Source organism: Lepeophtheirus salmonis, chromosome 13, assembly GCF_016086655.4.
Source record: "Lepeophtheirus salmonis chromosome 13, UVic_Lsal_1.4, whole genome shotgun sequence".
Taxonomy (NCBI): Eukaryota; Metazoa; Arthropoda; class Copepoda; order Siphonostomatoida; family Caligidae; genus Lepeophtheirus; species Lepeophtheirus salmonis.
This window is the reverse complement of record NC_052143.2, coordinates 8,541,175-8,554,779: the sequence shown is the minus strand read 5'-3', so window position 1 is coordinate 8,554,779 and position 13,605 is coordinate 8,541,175. Positions and strand designations below refer to the sequence as shown.

At 32.4% G+C, this 13,605-nt stretch overlaps 1 long non-coding RNA gene across 1 annotated transcript; it reads right to left on the bottom strand.

Moving 5' to 3' along the window:
- Positions 1-6,054: 6,054 nt before the first annotated feature.
- Positions 6,055-6,922, bottom strand: LOC121127873 (uncharacterized). The gene is made up of 5 exons (XR_005867930.2): positions 6,827-6,922; positions 6,646-6,765; positions 6,466-6,571; positions 6,302-6,406; positions 6,055-6,246 (listed from the first exon to the last, which is right to left on the bottom strand). It is a non-coding gene; the product is annotated as an uncharacterized lncRNA (long non-coding RNA).
- Between the last annotated feature and the right edge of the window lie 6,683 nt (positions 6,923-13,605).

The following is a 13,605-nucleotide window of genomic DNA, read 5'->3' as shown; positions in this document are numbered from 1 at the left end:
TTTTGCAAATATAAGTAAACTTGAAGAGTCTATAAAATCTTCCAACTTCCTTCCTTATTAATATTTATCGTACATGCAGTTTTTAATTATAAAGAATATAAACAATAGAAAATTTGTGAAATTATAAGACAATACCCGTCAAAGTATTAACTCGTATCTCAGTCCATCAAAATTATTGTCAGAAAAAGTGGAATAAGTAGTAAAGTCCAGATTGCAAAATCTTATTTTTTTCATGGCGTAATTTTTATTGTATCTCCAAATTAGTTGTTAGCCTATTCTGCAAAACCATTGACTATTATTTAATTGATAATGAAAAATGTTCGACCAATCAACGATAAAAAGTGGAAATATTGACAATTTGCAAAAAAATAGTCAATAAATTATTAGGATATCGTTGTGCTTTATAGGAATGATTAAAGGAAAGTATTTAATTTTTTTTTTTTTTTACAGAACACCACCTTTGGTTCTTGTATCTTCTTCTTCTTTGTGTAAACATTCTGTAATATTGGACAAAGACTGATAATCCTACGACGTTGTTTCATTTACTGACTGGATTGGTCTGTAACATAATCTTTTATTTAAAGCAAAGTCAGATAAATAAATCCTGTATAGATATATAAGGCATTCACAATTCCTGTTTTCGTGAATATTTTATACCTTAAAGAAGGAAAATATAATCCCTCTAATATGATTGAATTAATGACAAAAATGAACAATAAAACTCGTGGTGCATATCAAAATAAATTTCAAAGACAAACTTTGATTAGACTTAACTTTAAAAATGTTTTTCTCAATTATTTTCAAGGATTGTATAGTAAGGAAACTTTTTACAATTGAAATATCTATTGATCAATAAGTTTAATAAAAGTTAAATTATGGTTTGGAACTCTTAAAGTTGTAACTTTTATAAAAAATATATTGTGATTATTTAGAATTGTAAAATGATCATTGATATAATTATTAAAGTGGTTCTTAAGAGACTTTTTAACGTGTTTTTCCTCATCAAATCGTTGTTGTTATTTTAATCTAGGAAATCCAGCTCATCTTCATTTCTTTTTAGGTGGGGTATCTTCTACAATATGATCCAATGTATTATATCGGTTTGGAGTTGAAATAAAAGTTAAGGTATTTGACCCTGTGTTTTATATTTGGTTCTATATTGCTGGATATGAGTCATGGCAACTTTCCTTTTGAACATTTACAATACGTCTTCCCAATTATAATTTTGATAGCTGCCACTAATTTTGGACACTCAGATCCAAAAGCCATATAAAAAGACACCACCGCCACTTTCTCCCTATCCCAACACAGTATTTATTTCATATTTTGGTGCATTTTGTCCACACTACCCATGTTGATATAGTTGCACTATTTTGGAAGATCCTTTTTTTTCTTTCCATTTTCTACTATCTTTTTGTTATACTTAGAGCAAAACTCAAAAATTTACAGTATAAGATAATTCTTGTTCTTAAATTATTGAAGTAACTGTGATTGAAGGGATGAAACCCGGCTCTATAACTTCCCCCATGAGATCAATCTGATCGATTTATAAATCTCTTCGGCACTGACGAAACGTGAATTATAATTTATCGGTTCATTTGGACCTAGAAGAGATAGGACTGAATACATGATGTAGCACCAAGATCTATTCATGTTCGACCTTGTGGCCTATATTTTTCTTGACGACTTGACTTGGTTAGCCCCAGGAAGTCCCTTTCACTATATTAGAGACCCTTTTGTTCGATGAGCTTCATTTTTGTTTGTGAATCCCAAAAATATTTGCTCAGACGTAGACGTCTGACTCAGTAGAAATTGATTGATTTCCACAGTACCTCGGTTGAGGTAACTCCCATGCCCCAGTCCTGAAGAACTATGTAATCTATTCAATTTTGTTGGTATTCTTACTTATTTTTGAGCTCGAAGTAAAAAAAAATCCCGAGGAGTTTGGTCCATTCTAAGATTTAGAATTCAGGGAAATATATCTTAATGTATGATTTCATAAATGGGATGACTTTTGTTTTCTCTTTATTTATTTTAAGACCCCAACGTTTCTTAAAATATTCTATGCCCTTGAGCAGAGCGTCAATCGAAGTCTGTATTTCTGAAGGAGATGCTGTGAAAAATCATCCGCATTTGGATGTATTTTCAGATGTCCTAGTTTTGTTTCCGTACCTTTGACGTTATTGGAACATGACAGGGTCTCATTGAGGCCATTTATGGGTTCTATAAATTGTTTTGGACTTGATGCCTTCCCTACAAGAAGCTCGTATTTGAGGAGCTGGGTAGTTATGTATTTGTGAGAAATTGAGTTAAAGGCTCCTCACAAATCAATAGGTAGAGTTGTGGCTGTTCTATTTACTGGTGTTTGTTTCTTCTATAGCGTCTTGTATTGATAAGGGATGCCAACTGCATTACGTCCTTTTAAAAAACCTTTTTGGGTTTTTTTTAATATATAGTTGAAAAGAATCTGAACAACCCTTGGTTTAAGATCACCACTAATACATGGTTGACAAGGAATATAAATCTTGAATAACTTTAACTGCAAATTATTGGACTTGTATAGGTTACGTGATAAAAATTTAATACTTGTGATAAGCTAAATGTGTGAGCTATCGAATTTAGTAACTAGGTTTTTTGAGTATCTCGTCGTTCAAGCATGGAAAGTCAGGAGAAATTACATCATCAAAGCTCGCCACGCGGGACACTCTCCTAGGAGATAATTTCCTTATTCAAATAAACAATATCAACAATTTATGACGTGATAAAACCCTTATATGAGGCGGAGAAGACTGAGAGAGCAGCTTATTCAACAAGATCTAATAAAAACCGTACTAAAAGGTTCATGGCTGGATTGAAGCGATCAGTTAACACTCATTCAGACACACCAATTGCTAAGTAGGCAAAGGACCGTAATTTGAGCAAAGGGACAATCAGAAATGCCATCAGGATTGACCTGGGTTACTTTTGGAGGGTCAGAGACTCAAACCATCTGCTAAGAGAGCAAAATCAGGCAGACAGAATCTACAAAGGTAACATTCTTTTTAACAAAATGAAGTCCCCCCCAATTCTTCCAAAAGGGCCTGAAAGTGACCAAGGAGTTCTACAAAGACGTTCACAAGGAAGTAATCATCCCATGACTAAATGAGGTCACTGATAGGAAGCCATACCTGTTCCAGAAAGACTCAGTACCTACACATAAGACCAAGATTTTTGGCCTCCATTTTATTTGCCAACCAACAGCCTGGGCCTCAATCCAAGTGATTCTAACTTGTGGGCTATGTGGGAGAGGATCGCTACAAGAACAATTATTTGAGACTTTGAAGGCCTCCGTCGTCAGTACAATGAAGGACCTGGATCTGCACGAGGTAGGAAGGGCATACAAGGCATTCGGGCGCTATGTAGAGATCACGATCAAGAACTAAGGCTTGCAAAATGAATAATCATTTCCAATGAAAGTGGCTATTAAATGAATAGAAAATAATCTTATTATCTTTTATAAAAGTCTCGTAATTAGCCGTAAAATTTATTCCGGATTGACCTTGTCTACCCTATATTTCATATGATGTATTTATATAACGTAAATTGTCAATATTTTTTTATTCCCAGTGGGTATTTTTCTTTCTTGTGGATTAGAATGATGATGCCTCTGATTATATGCACTGAGATATATCCCTTGTGAAAAATCTGTTTATACACCGACACTATTGTAGGTGAAATTTTCGGCAAATGCTTCATAAAATTCGACAAGGAGGCAAGACGAACGTGGTGATTCTTACTTTTGTTATATTCCTTTATATAATCTAATATTTCATCGTAGGAAATGTAACTGTCAATCCCATTAAATTCTCTAACAGTATTTTGTTCAATTTTTTCTAACGTTTTGGTTAGATGAAATGCCAATCTTTGACTGAGTTAGATTCCCTCCACGTTCGACAAAAGTAACATCCACTACTTGAATAAAATAGAGTACATTTATCAATACTGGAAATGTGCTCAAACTTCTACCGATTCAGCGCCTGAATAATGAAGAATTTCCAACTTTTCCCTCAGTTGTCTTAGCTTCCTTGTTTTTCTTTCCCTAAACTTATGTTGAGATTTTTACACTTGGCTTCAAGATCTTCTAAAAATTAAAAGTGTAAATAAATTCCTTCCTAAACTGTATCTGAAAAGTATTTTTACTGTTTTTTAACTTCTTTTGAGGTTTCAACCGTATCAAAGAGTGATTTATCTAATTTCCAAAGGGATTTCATGGGTACTGAGATTGTAGTAAAAATTCCATATACATGTTCTATATTAACTCTATTCCTCACATTTTAGATCCTCCGTATCCTTTTGCGTCTCTTTGTTGCTCTATGCTTATATTGAGGTATCCTATTATAATAATATTGTCCTTTGGAGATGAATATTTTCCGATTACGTCAGAGAAATAGTTCAGGATGGACCGTAGAATGAGAAAAGAATTGCCTAAAATTTTGAGCACAACAATTATGTAGTTCCTCCTATTGTCCGTCTTAATTATTGTTGGATTGAGAGACTTCTTTACAATCAGAACGACTCCCTGCGAAGGGTAATTATTCTGCCTTGGAGCTTTTGCCATAAAAGATATGTATGATTTAGGAACGAGGTGATTATTTTTATTTTATCTCCTGTAGTCTTGTACGAGAGAGGCGCCGTCGGGGAATTGCAAGGAATGTAGCTTGTTGAAAAGTTCCTAAGTACTCGCCATAGTTGCAATGGTGTACACATCAAACCTAATGAGGGTTGGCATTTGGCGTTTTGCTTATGATTATGAGCAAAAGCTAAAAACTTTCCGAATTTATTAATAAATCTGTATCAGGTTCCTTTATTTCAATAATATCTCTAATATCTGTTATATCTTCAGTAGTACTTTTTTCCTTTGATCTCTTCTCTTCCGACTCTTTCACAGGAATTGATGTCCTTTTTGGAATCTTCTTACTCAGGGGTTTAGGACTAGGCATAGGCTTCTGGAACACCACTTTCCGTTATTTCAGTACAATTCTCCAGTCATCTCTGAGGCAAATAATATTTGCAACCTTATATGTTGAATCAGTAACTTCTTCTTGTGACTGTTCAATATGTAATTTATCATTCTTACAAATTGCATTTCTTTCAGACAGCATATCCTGTAGATCTGAATATGTTCGTGCAGCCTTAGCCCCTACATTACGTAACATTCATCACCAGATTAAAAATTTACAAGAGGGAAGACTTATCTAAATCAGGGCTACAATTTGGTATGAGGGAGAAAAGAACAAACAAAAGTATGGAATTGTTAATCAAGCTAGCAAGTGGAAAAATATCTGAAAATAATGGCAGTATATAATATACGAATTGTGCACTTCTACAACGATAACTTTGGTGCATTCTATCTATATTTAGATTGTATTTTAGGTCTATAAATGGGATTATTTGTTAATTATTATGTTATTGGCATGCTACTATAAATGATTTTTGGTGATTGAAAGGTCAATTTGCATTGTTGTATGTGATTACCAATGTTGATTCAAGGAGTATATGGTTTCTGTTGTACATTTTAATTGCTACATTATTATATTAATGAAATCTGTTTTAGAATTTTTTTGAATAGAACTGAATGCCCTAGTGGGCAAAAAAAAAATATATTGACCTGTCTCAACTTCCCATTAATCATTAGGGATTGTCAACAATTTCTCCACCTGCAGATAGACACAACAAATTCAAACTATTCTCAGAAGACTCTGATACATTATTCTTGTTACCGAACATAATTGATCTTAAATAATTTTAACTCTTGCTTGATATATTCATAAATACACGCATATATTCTAGTTTCTAGATAGTAGCTACACTTGCATTCACTTGAAGACAGAAATCATAACAAAAATACTGCCTCTAACTGACAAAAAATGTACAAGACAATGTTGAACAAGACATTTTCTGCTATAAATGGCATTGGAACTCAATGTGCCAAATAAAATACTATGTAGGAACTTAATATCATGAAATCTATGCCTATAATTCATTTTTTTAAATAAAAAATAAATGATACAATCGGAAATATTATATGATTTTTATTATTTTTTATTTTCAATAGAATAATTTTGTTTTGTATTTATTCACAACCACTACAGGTTTTCTTGCATATTTCTTTCATTTTTGATGAACGCAATACATCGTCACAGGTGTTTCTAGCTTTGTATTCTTCACAAACTGCATCGTCATAATATGCATTATTACAATCACTCTCTAAATTTAAAAAGGATGCGTTATGTGGTAAGATAGTAATAAGTAATAAGCTTACTGCATAAGCCGCAGGTTTTTCGACAAGAATATCGAATGGAAGCATCAGTGTTGCATTGATTTTGATACAGTTCACAAAATTCAATAGAAATCAGGTCCTCACATTCTATTTACAAGATCATTTAATTAGTTACTGTATTATAAAGGAACAACTTTGATACTAACCGTCACATCCGGCACATGTTTTTTGGACAATCATTTGCAATATGGGGTAGAAAGCATTCCTCTACACCATCTCTATAGCAAGCACCGTTATTGTCTGTACATTTAGCTAAGCGAATGGAAAAAAGCATGATATTAATAATAAGAATGCAACCATAGATAAATATGAATTTTATATTTTACCATCACAAACACCACAAGATTTAGGGCAAGCATACTGAAACGCAGCGTCGAAGCAAGATTTTATGTCAGAGCCTATTGATGAATGACAGTAGGTTTCATCGGTATCTTCACAGGTAGTGTCTAAAAGATAAAAGAATATTGGATTGTAAACTCCAAGGTGTACAAAAGTGCTTCTAATTACTCGACAAAATTCCAAAACATGTCTGAAACAAACAGAAGCTCAATAAATATAGGGTCAGTACTCGATTTGTTTCCATGGCTCTTGATTTTGAAAAGTGTATGTAAATTCTAAATTTGTTAGGAAATATATACTTTTATACCAAGAGGTATGTCTAGGAAACCGACCAACATAACAAGCTCAAGGCATGTGCCAAGGAAGAGTGGGCCATCTCTAAAAATATATTTGATTACTTTTCCAAAAATTAATGGAAAATATTGAAATGAATGATGCCCGAAAAAGAAAAAAATTCTAATATATGAAGGATTTACAAATGTTGGTTTATATTTTTTATATTTGTTGGGTCAATTTATGTTGACTAGAAACATGATATTATGGATAGATCCGACAAATATAAAAAACATCACACAACATTTGCAATTAAAAAGATAGCACTTGTGCACTTTACCAGTATTTATACATGCACCCAATTTAAATCGAGTAATAGATATGACTTTTGTCGAACGTGGAGGGAATCTAACTCAGTCAAAGATTGGAATGTCGTCCAACCAAAACCTTAGAAAAAAACAGAACAAAATACTGTTAGAGAATATACTGGGATTGACAGTAACATTTTCTACGAGGAATATAAAGTCATATAAAAAAAGCATAAATCACCAGGTTCGTCTTGCTTCCTTATAGAATTTTATGAAGCATTTACCGAAGAAATTTTACTCATACTAGTGTCATTGTACAAAAAGATCTTCCGAAAGAGATATATCCAAGTGTATATAAACCGAGGCATCGTAATTCTAATCTACAAGAAAGAAAAATATCAACAAGAAATTAAAAATTATTGACCAATTACGTTATTGAATACATCATATAAGATATTATTGCGGATCTTAAACCAAATGTTGCTCAGATTCCGTCCAATTTTTATATCAGAAAAAAAAGCAAAAAAGGTTTCTTAAAAGGCCGTAATGCAGATGGTATCTCTTATCAATACAAGACGCTTTAGAAGAGACAAACACTGGTAAAATAGAACGGGCATCTATTTATTGATTTCCAAGGAGCCTTTGACTTAATTTCTAACAAATACATAATTACCCAACTCTTCAAATACGCGTTTCCTGTAAAATATGTAGAATTGAGTATTTAAGTTTTAAGAAACATGACGGGCTCCTTTGATCCTGGGAGTAGGGAGGAAGCTTTCAAAGTGGAGAGGGGCTACCTGTGGGGAAGCCCACTTACTCCGATACTATTTATAAAAGCCATAAATGGCATCAATTAGAACCTGTCAACTTCCAAATATATCAAAGGTATGGAAACAGAACTAGGACATCTGAAAATACAGCTATATGCAGATAATTTGACATTATTTTTCACTGGATATCCTTCAAAAATACACACTTCGTTTGACGCAGTGCTCAAGACCATGGACAATTTTTAAGAAACGGTCATGTTTTGAAATAAAGAAAGAGAAAACAAAATTAATCACATCTATCAAATCAGACATTAAGATATATTTCCCTAAATTCAAAATCTTAGAAAGGACCAAGCTCCTTTGGATTTTTATTACTTCGAGCTCAAAAATAAGTGAAAGACCAATTTATCAATAGATTACATAAGTATTCATCCCATCTCAAGAATCATTCTCAATAAGCTTTATAAGACCAAAGCATGGAGGATCAACATCATGCAAAGGTACATCCTGCGATACATGCCGTACTCGAGAACCACCTCTGAAGAAATAGAGAAAATAAAACGACTTTTCTTAAGGGGCATAATAAAACCTTATATATCTCACAAGAGAATAACTGGAGCATGGGAGTTACCTCAACCGAGGCACTCTGGAAATCACTCAATTTCTACTGGGTCAGACGTCTACGTCTGATCAAATATTTTTGGGATTCACAAACAAAAATGAAACTCATCCAACAAAAGAGTTTCTAATATAGTGAAAGGGACTTGATGGGGCTAACCGAGTCAATCCGTCAAGAAAAATAGAGGCCACAAGGTGGAACATGAATAGATCTTGGTACTACATCATTTCTTCAGTCCTCATATTCTAGGTCCAAAGGAACCGATCAATTAAAATGTGCGTTTCATCAGTGCCAAAGATATCTATAAATCGATCGGATTGGCCTCACTGTGACAGTTATGGAACAGGGTTTCACCCATACAGACTAAGTTACTTCAATAATTTATTATCAAGAATTATCTTATACTTTAAATTTTTGAGTTTGCTCTAAGTATAAAAAAAAGATGTTCCTATTGCAAGAAAAGTGGCAGTGTTATCTTGTTAGATGGCTTTTGGATCTGAGTTTCTGTATTTAGTGACAGCTATCAAAATTAATAATTGGGAACACAATTTGCAAGTGTTCAAAAGAAAATTTGCCATATATCACATCAAGCAATATAGAACCAAATATAAAACACAGGGTTAAAGACCTTCACTTTTACTTATATTTTTATTATAATAGAGTCAATATGCGGTAACGCTAATATTTCAGCATCCATTTGACATAAATCCATAAAAATCTGACCACAAGATCATTCAATGGGATCTCAAGCTTGTTTAATTCTTTAGGACATCTTTGAGAAGTTTGTGTTAAAGTCTGACCTTGCAGTCAAAAAGTATTAAATGGTAATACTACCAATTGGTAAGTGGACTCTGAGACCTTACACCCAAGTTTGAGGTTATGTAAATGGGAAATTTTATATGTTCTTGGGATTAAGTAGGATAAGCACAGAGCAAAGTTAAGAAACAGAACTTTACTTAACCGTTGATGTGTAAAAATAGTGTAGAGAAGAAATTTTAACTTGCAAAAAAGGATTGACTTATATAACGCACAAGTAATTCAATGGATCATATATAAGGCTACTTCATCTCCGATAATCTGAGAGAATTCTATTAAGAAGGAAAAAATTGCCATAAAAAGTTATTTCATAAATCATACATTCCTTCAATAAAACGAAGCATAGAGTAACTTGGAGATGGACTTGCCACGATTTCTATTATCTATATCTAGACCTGAAGTTTACAGAAAGATTTTTATTAACTTCATTGTGAACTCGGACATTGGATGGAGGTGTTTAGTATTTGCTCGAGCGGTATTTTGAAGTATATTTTATTAAGAACAAAACTTATAAATTTGTAGGTGGTCTAACTTTCTTCTTTTATTGGGCAGCTCATAGAATACTATGGATGAACGATGTGGTTTGCGACTCGACCTCGATAATTGGTATAATACATCAGAAGAGGGGGTAGGAGGTATTTCTTTAATAATCATGAAATTTTGATAAGCATTAAGGGGAAGCGTTGAATGCATTGGCTCCATCACAAAAATTAACAAGGTTATGAATAAGGACAACTAAATGTATTATTATGAATTTAAAAACAATTGTGTTATAAACATCAAATAACACAAAGTTTTAAGTCCAAAATGGATTGTTTTGAGACATTTCTTCATAAAAATTGTCAATAGATGTCTCATGAAAAAAACAGAACACAATAAAAAAAAATTATACAGAAAATGACGGAAATTTAAGATAAACAGACATTTTTATGTGTCACGTATATCATCTACGCATCCAATTTTCTATTGGAAATCAATTTTTTGAAACTAAAAAAAAAAAAAAAAAACTGCGAGTTTCACCAATATCTTATTTTACTCATATTTTTTTTTTTTAAATAAATTTAGCAAACTTACTGTATTGTATTTTACAATGTCAGTTAACTTTTTATTTCTAACTCAATCCCTTATTGTCCTTGAGTTTCAAAGACTATTTTTCCCCCTCTTTTTGGTTTATATGAGTCCCCCCCCTTCGAAAATCGGTACCCCGACTTAGCCTGACCAGCTTCAAAAGAGGCACCCATACAAAGTTTCAGCTTCTTAGGTCCAACGGTGTAAATACCCATAAATGTATATACATATACAGATAATAAAATACATTATTTGATTATACTCTTCTTTTCGACGTGTGCAAAAGGAGAATTTAAAAATTAGAAGAGAAGAATTATAAATACAAATAAGTATGCATAAATTTATATTTGTCTAGCGATATATATTTTTTAAATAATATATATTAAGTATACAATGTTCAATAGTTGTTGAAAATTATTTACAGCTTAAAAGGAGCTTATAAGAATAAAAGATAAAGTATAAAAGATTTTGGAAAGAACAAGATTCAGGTGTTTTATTGAAGAAGCTATGGAGTGGATGAAAGATGAGAACTCTCTTTGTTTCTCGCTGAGTATTTCATTAAAGTATTATTTTTCTTTATCAAACTTTAATTTCTTATATAAGTATTTAATGATCCCATACAAGATATAAAGTGATGGATTTGAACCAATGGATGTTGAAGTAACTGATTTTGATGGCAAATGATGATTGATACTTCATTTATAAGATCTACCGAGTGAGGCACGAAAACTTCTTAACTCTAAAGATATTAGATCCCTGAACATCAAGAATATTCAAATGTTATAAACAGATATGAGTTCAATGGAACTATGGGTGGATGCTTCACGAAAAAGATCCGTCCTTATTGTTTTAGAAGTTGTTGAATTTAGATATGTCACTATTCTGACTAAAATTTATCCCACGGAGTATTTTAACGAAAATATAGAAAATAATTTTATTTATTCCTCTCTCAATTTGTTTTTTCTTAATAAATATTAAATTGATTAATATTTTAACTGTTTTTATGTTATGAAAAATCACAGAAATAAATAGAAAATTCAAAGTTTGTTTAGAGTGTTAAATTAATAATGTCATTTGCGAGTTGATACTAGAAGAGATAAATTAGAAATAACCTTTCATGAAAAAATAATTTTCATATAATAAATAGTTTATAGTAACCCAAGTTGATGCATCATTTATGTATAGTTGTTAAATTTTTTGAATTAATCGACCTCAAATCGATTCAACCTCAAAGTGATTAGACCTTGTTGACATGTTTTTTTGTTTTTTTTTGAGAACGTTGGACATTAGCAGGCTCAAAAGAATTTGTAAAAGTGGAAATATTTGAGTTATATTAATTAATACAAAGTAAGAAGAAATCAGAGGAATCATTTTGAAGGAAAATATATTTTGAGGCCTTTAAACTTTTTCAAGTGAAAAATTGGCTTAGCTAGTCTGGAAAAGAATGTATCAAGGGTGGTCAAAAACTATTTGCCATGATGAACCATTGAACTACAACCCAAGACTGGATTCAAGAATTAATACTATTCACTCCTCAGTATTACAACTACTGAAGAACTCAGGCTTCGGAATAAACCAAAAGATGGCCTTACAAACTTTTTAACCCATATGAGGACTAATTAACTTGCTTTCAAATACAAATATACTTTGCATTTAGGAACAAAAACTGCATTTTTCATAGCTCTGGGTTTAATAAAAAAAAATATTCGAATAAGGATGGAACTAATAGATTGCGGAGAAATCTCAGTCGGAAAACTAATAGCCAAAGTCTTTTGAGGTCTGACAGCGAAACAAAAACACTGTTAAGAAACTCCTTGACTTCAACTAAGCAAAAATGGATCCACTACAGAATCGCCACCTCATCTATTTTTACAAATAAATCGAATACTAAGGAAGTTATTATAAATTACACATTCAAGAGTAAGAAAACAGAAGCGTCAGTACACATGTATGAACTAAAAATAAAAGACAATCTACAAGTCACCACCTCAAAAACTTATTAGGTAGTACCCAGGGATACAAGTCATCTTTGGGCTTTTGATGTGGAGGCAGTTTTTACCAAAGTGCAGGTATTATTCATTCTTGCAGATGTATGTACTATGAAAACCATTCCAACAAATTTGAAATGTGTATCCGAATTAGAACTCGTCGTTTTCACAAATTTATACGAGAATGGTCATTAATTCATACTTTTAAATATTTGTATGACAAAAAATGAAGAAGAAGATGTTATTCTTAGTCTCCTTTTTTCTATTATCTTTTTTTTACACTTGGCAGATATTATGTGTAGGAATTGTATTATATTAAGTTCGATTGCAAGCTTCAAACAGTCGATTTGTTCACAGTAGAGATTATAATTGATAGTTTGGCCGTAGGGAAGCAGCTCATAGTTTATAATTCCCTGTCAATCCCACCAAACACACAGCATTACCTGTCTGGTCGTCTATCCTGGCTTGGCCGCGGTCTGGGCTGCTTTGTTGGCTTTCGATGACGATCTATGTCGCTTGACATTAATGTGCAAGGATAATATCCTTGCTAAGATTGGCTTTGGTTGCAGTAACAGAGGATCCCACTGAAGTAGTGGCAGTACCTCAAATATTTTACACTGACTTATACAAATGCCGGGAAGCCTGTAAAAAAAAGTGCTTATTTACTTAATGGTGGAGGGAGGAATTCTTTAAATTGATATAATACCTACCAACAATATAATATATAATATAAAAGAAAAATAAAGAAACACAACAAAGATTCGAATGGAAGATGGATGATCAAGTTAGAAGTATTTCTCTTCTATTTTCTCCATCTGGCTTTGGTCCTATCTCTTGGAGAAAACATCTGAAGAGTTTTCGTATTTGCGTCTTACTAAAAAATAAAAGCCCTTATTTTTGAAGTTGTAAGTTAAATTGTATCTGGATTTACGAACAACGAAGAACAACAGGCCGAATGGTCTTAGCTTGAAATGGTATGAAGGTGTTTGTCTAACATCTGTTTTTTGGGTAAAAACTTGGGTAGGGTCCATGGATTCGAACATGTAGATGTGGAATTTATTTAAGATTACTTTAAGAATTTTTAATGTATTTGAACTATGATAAG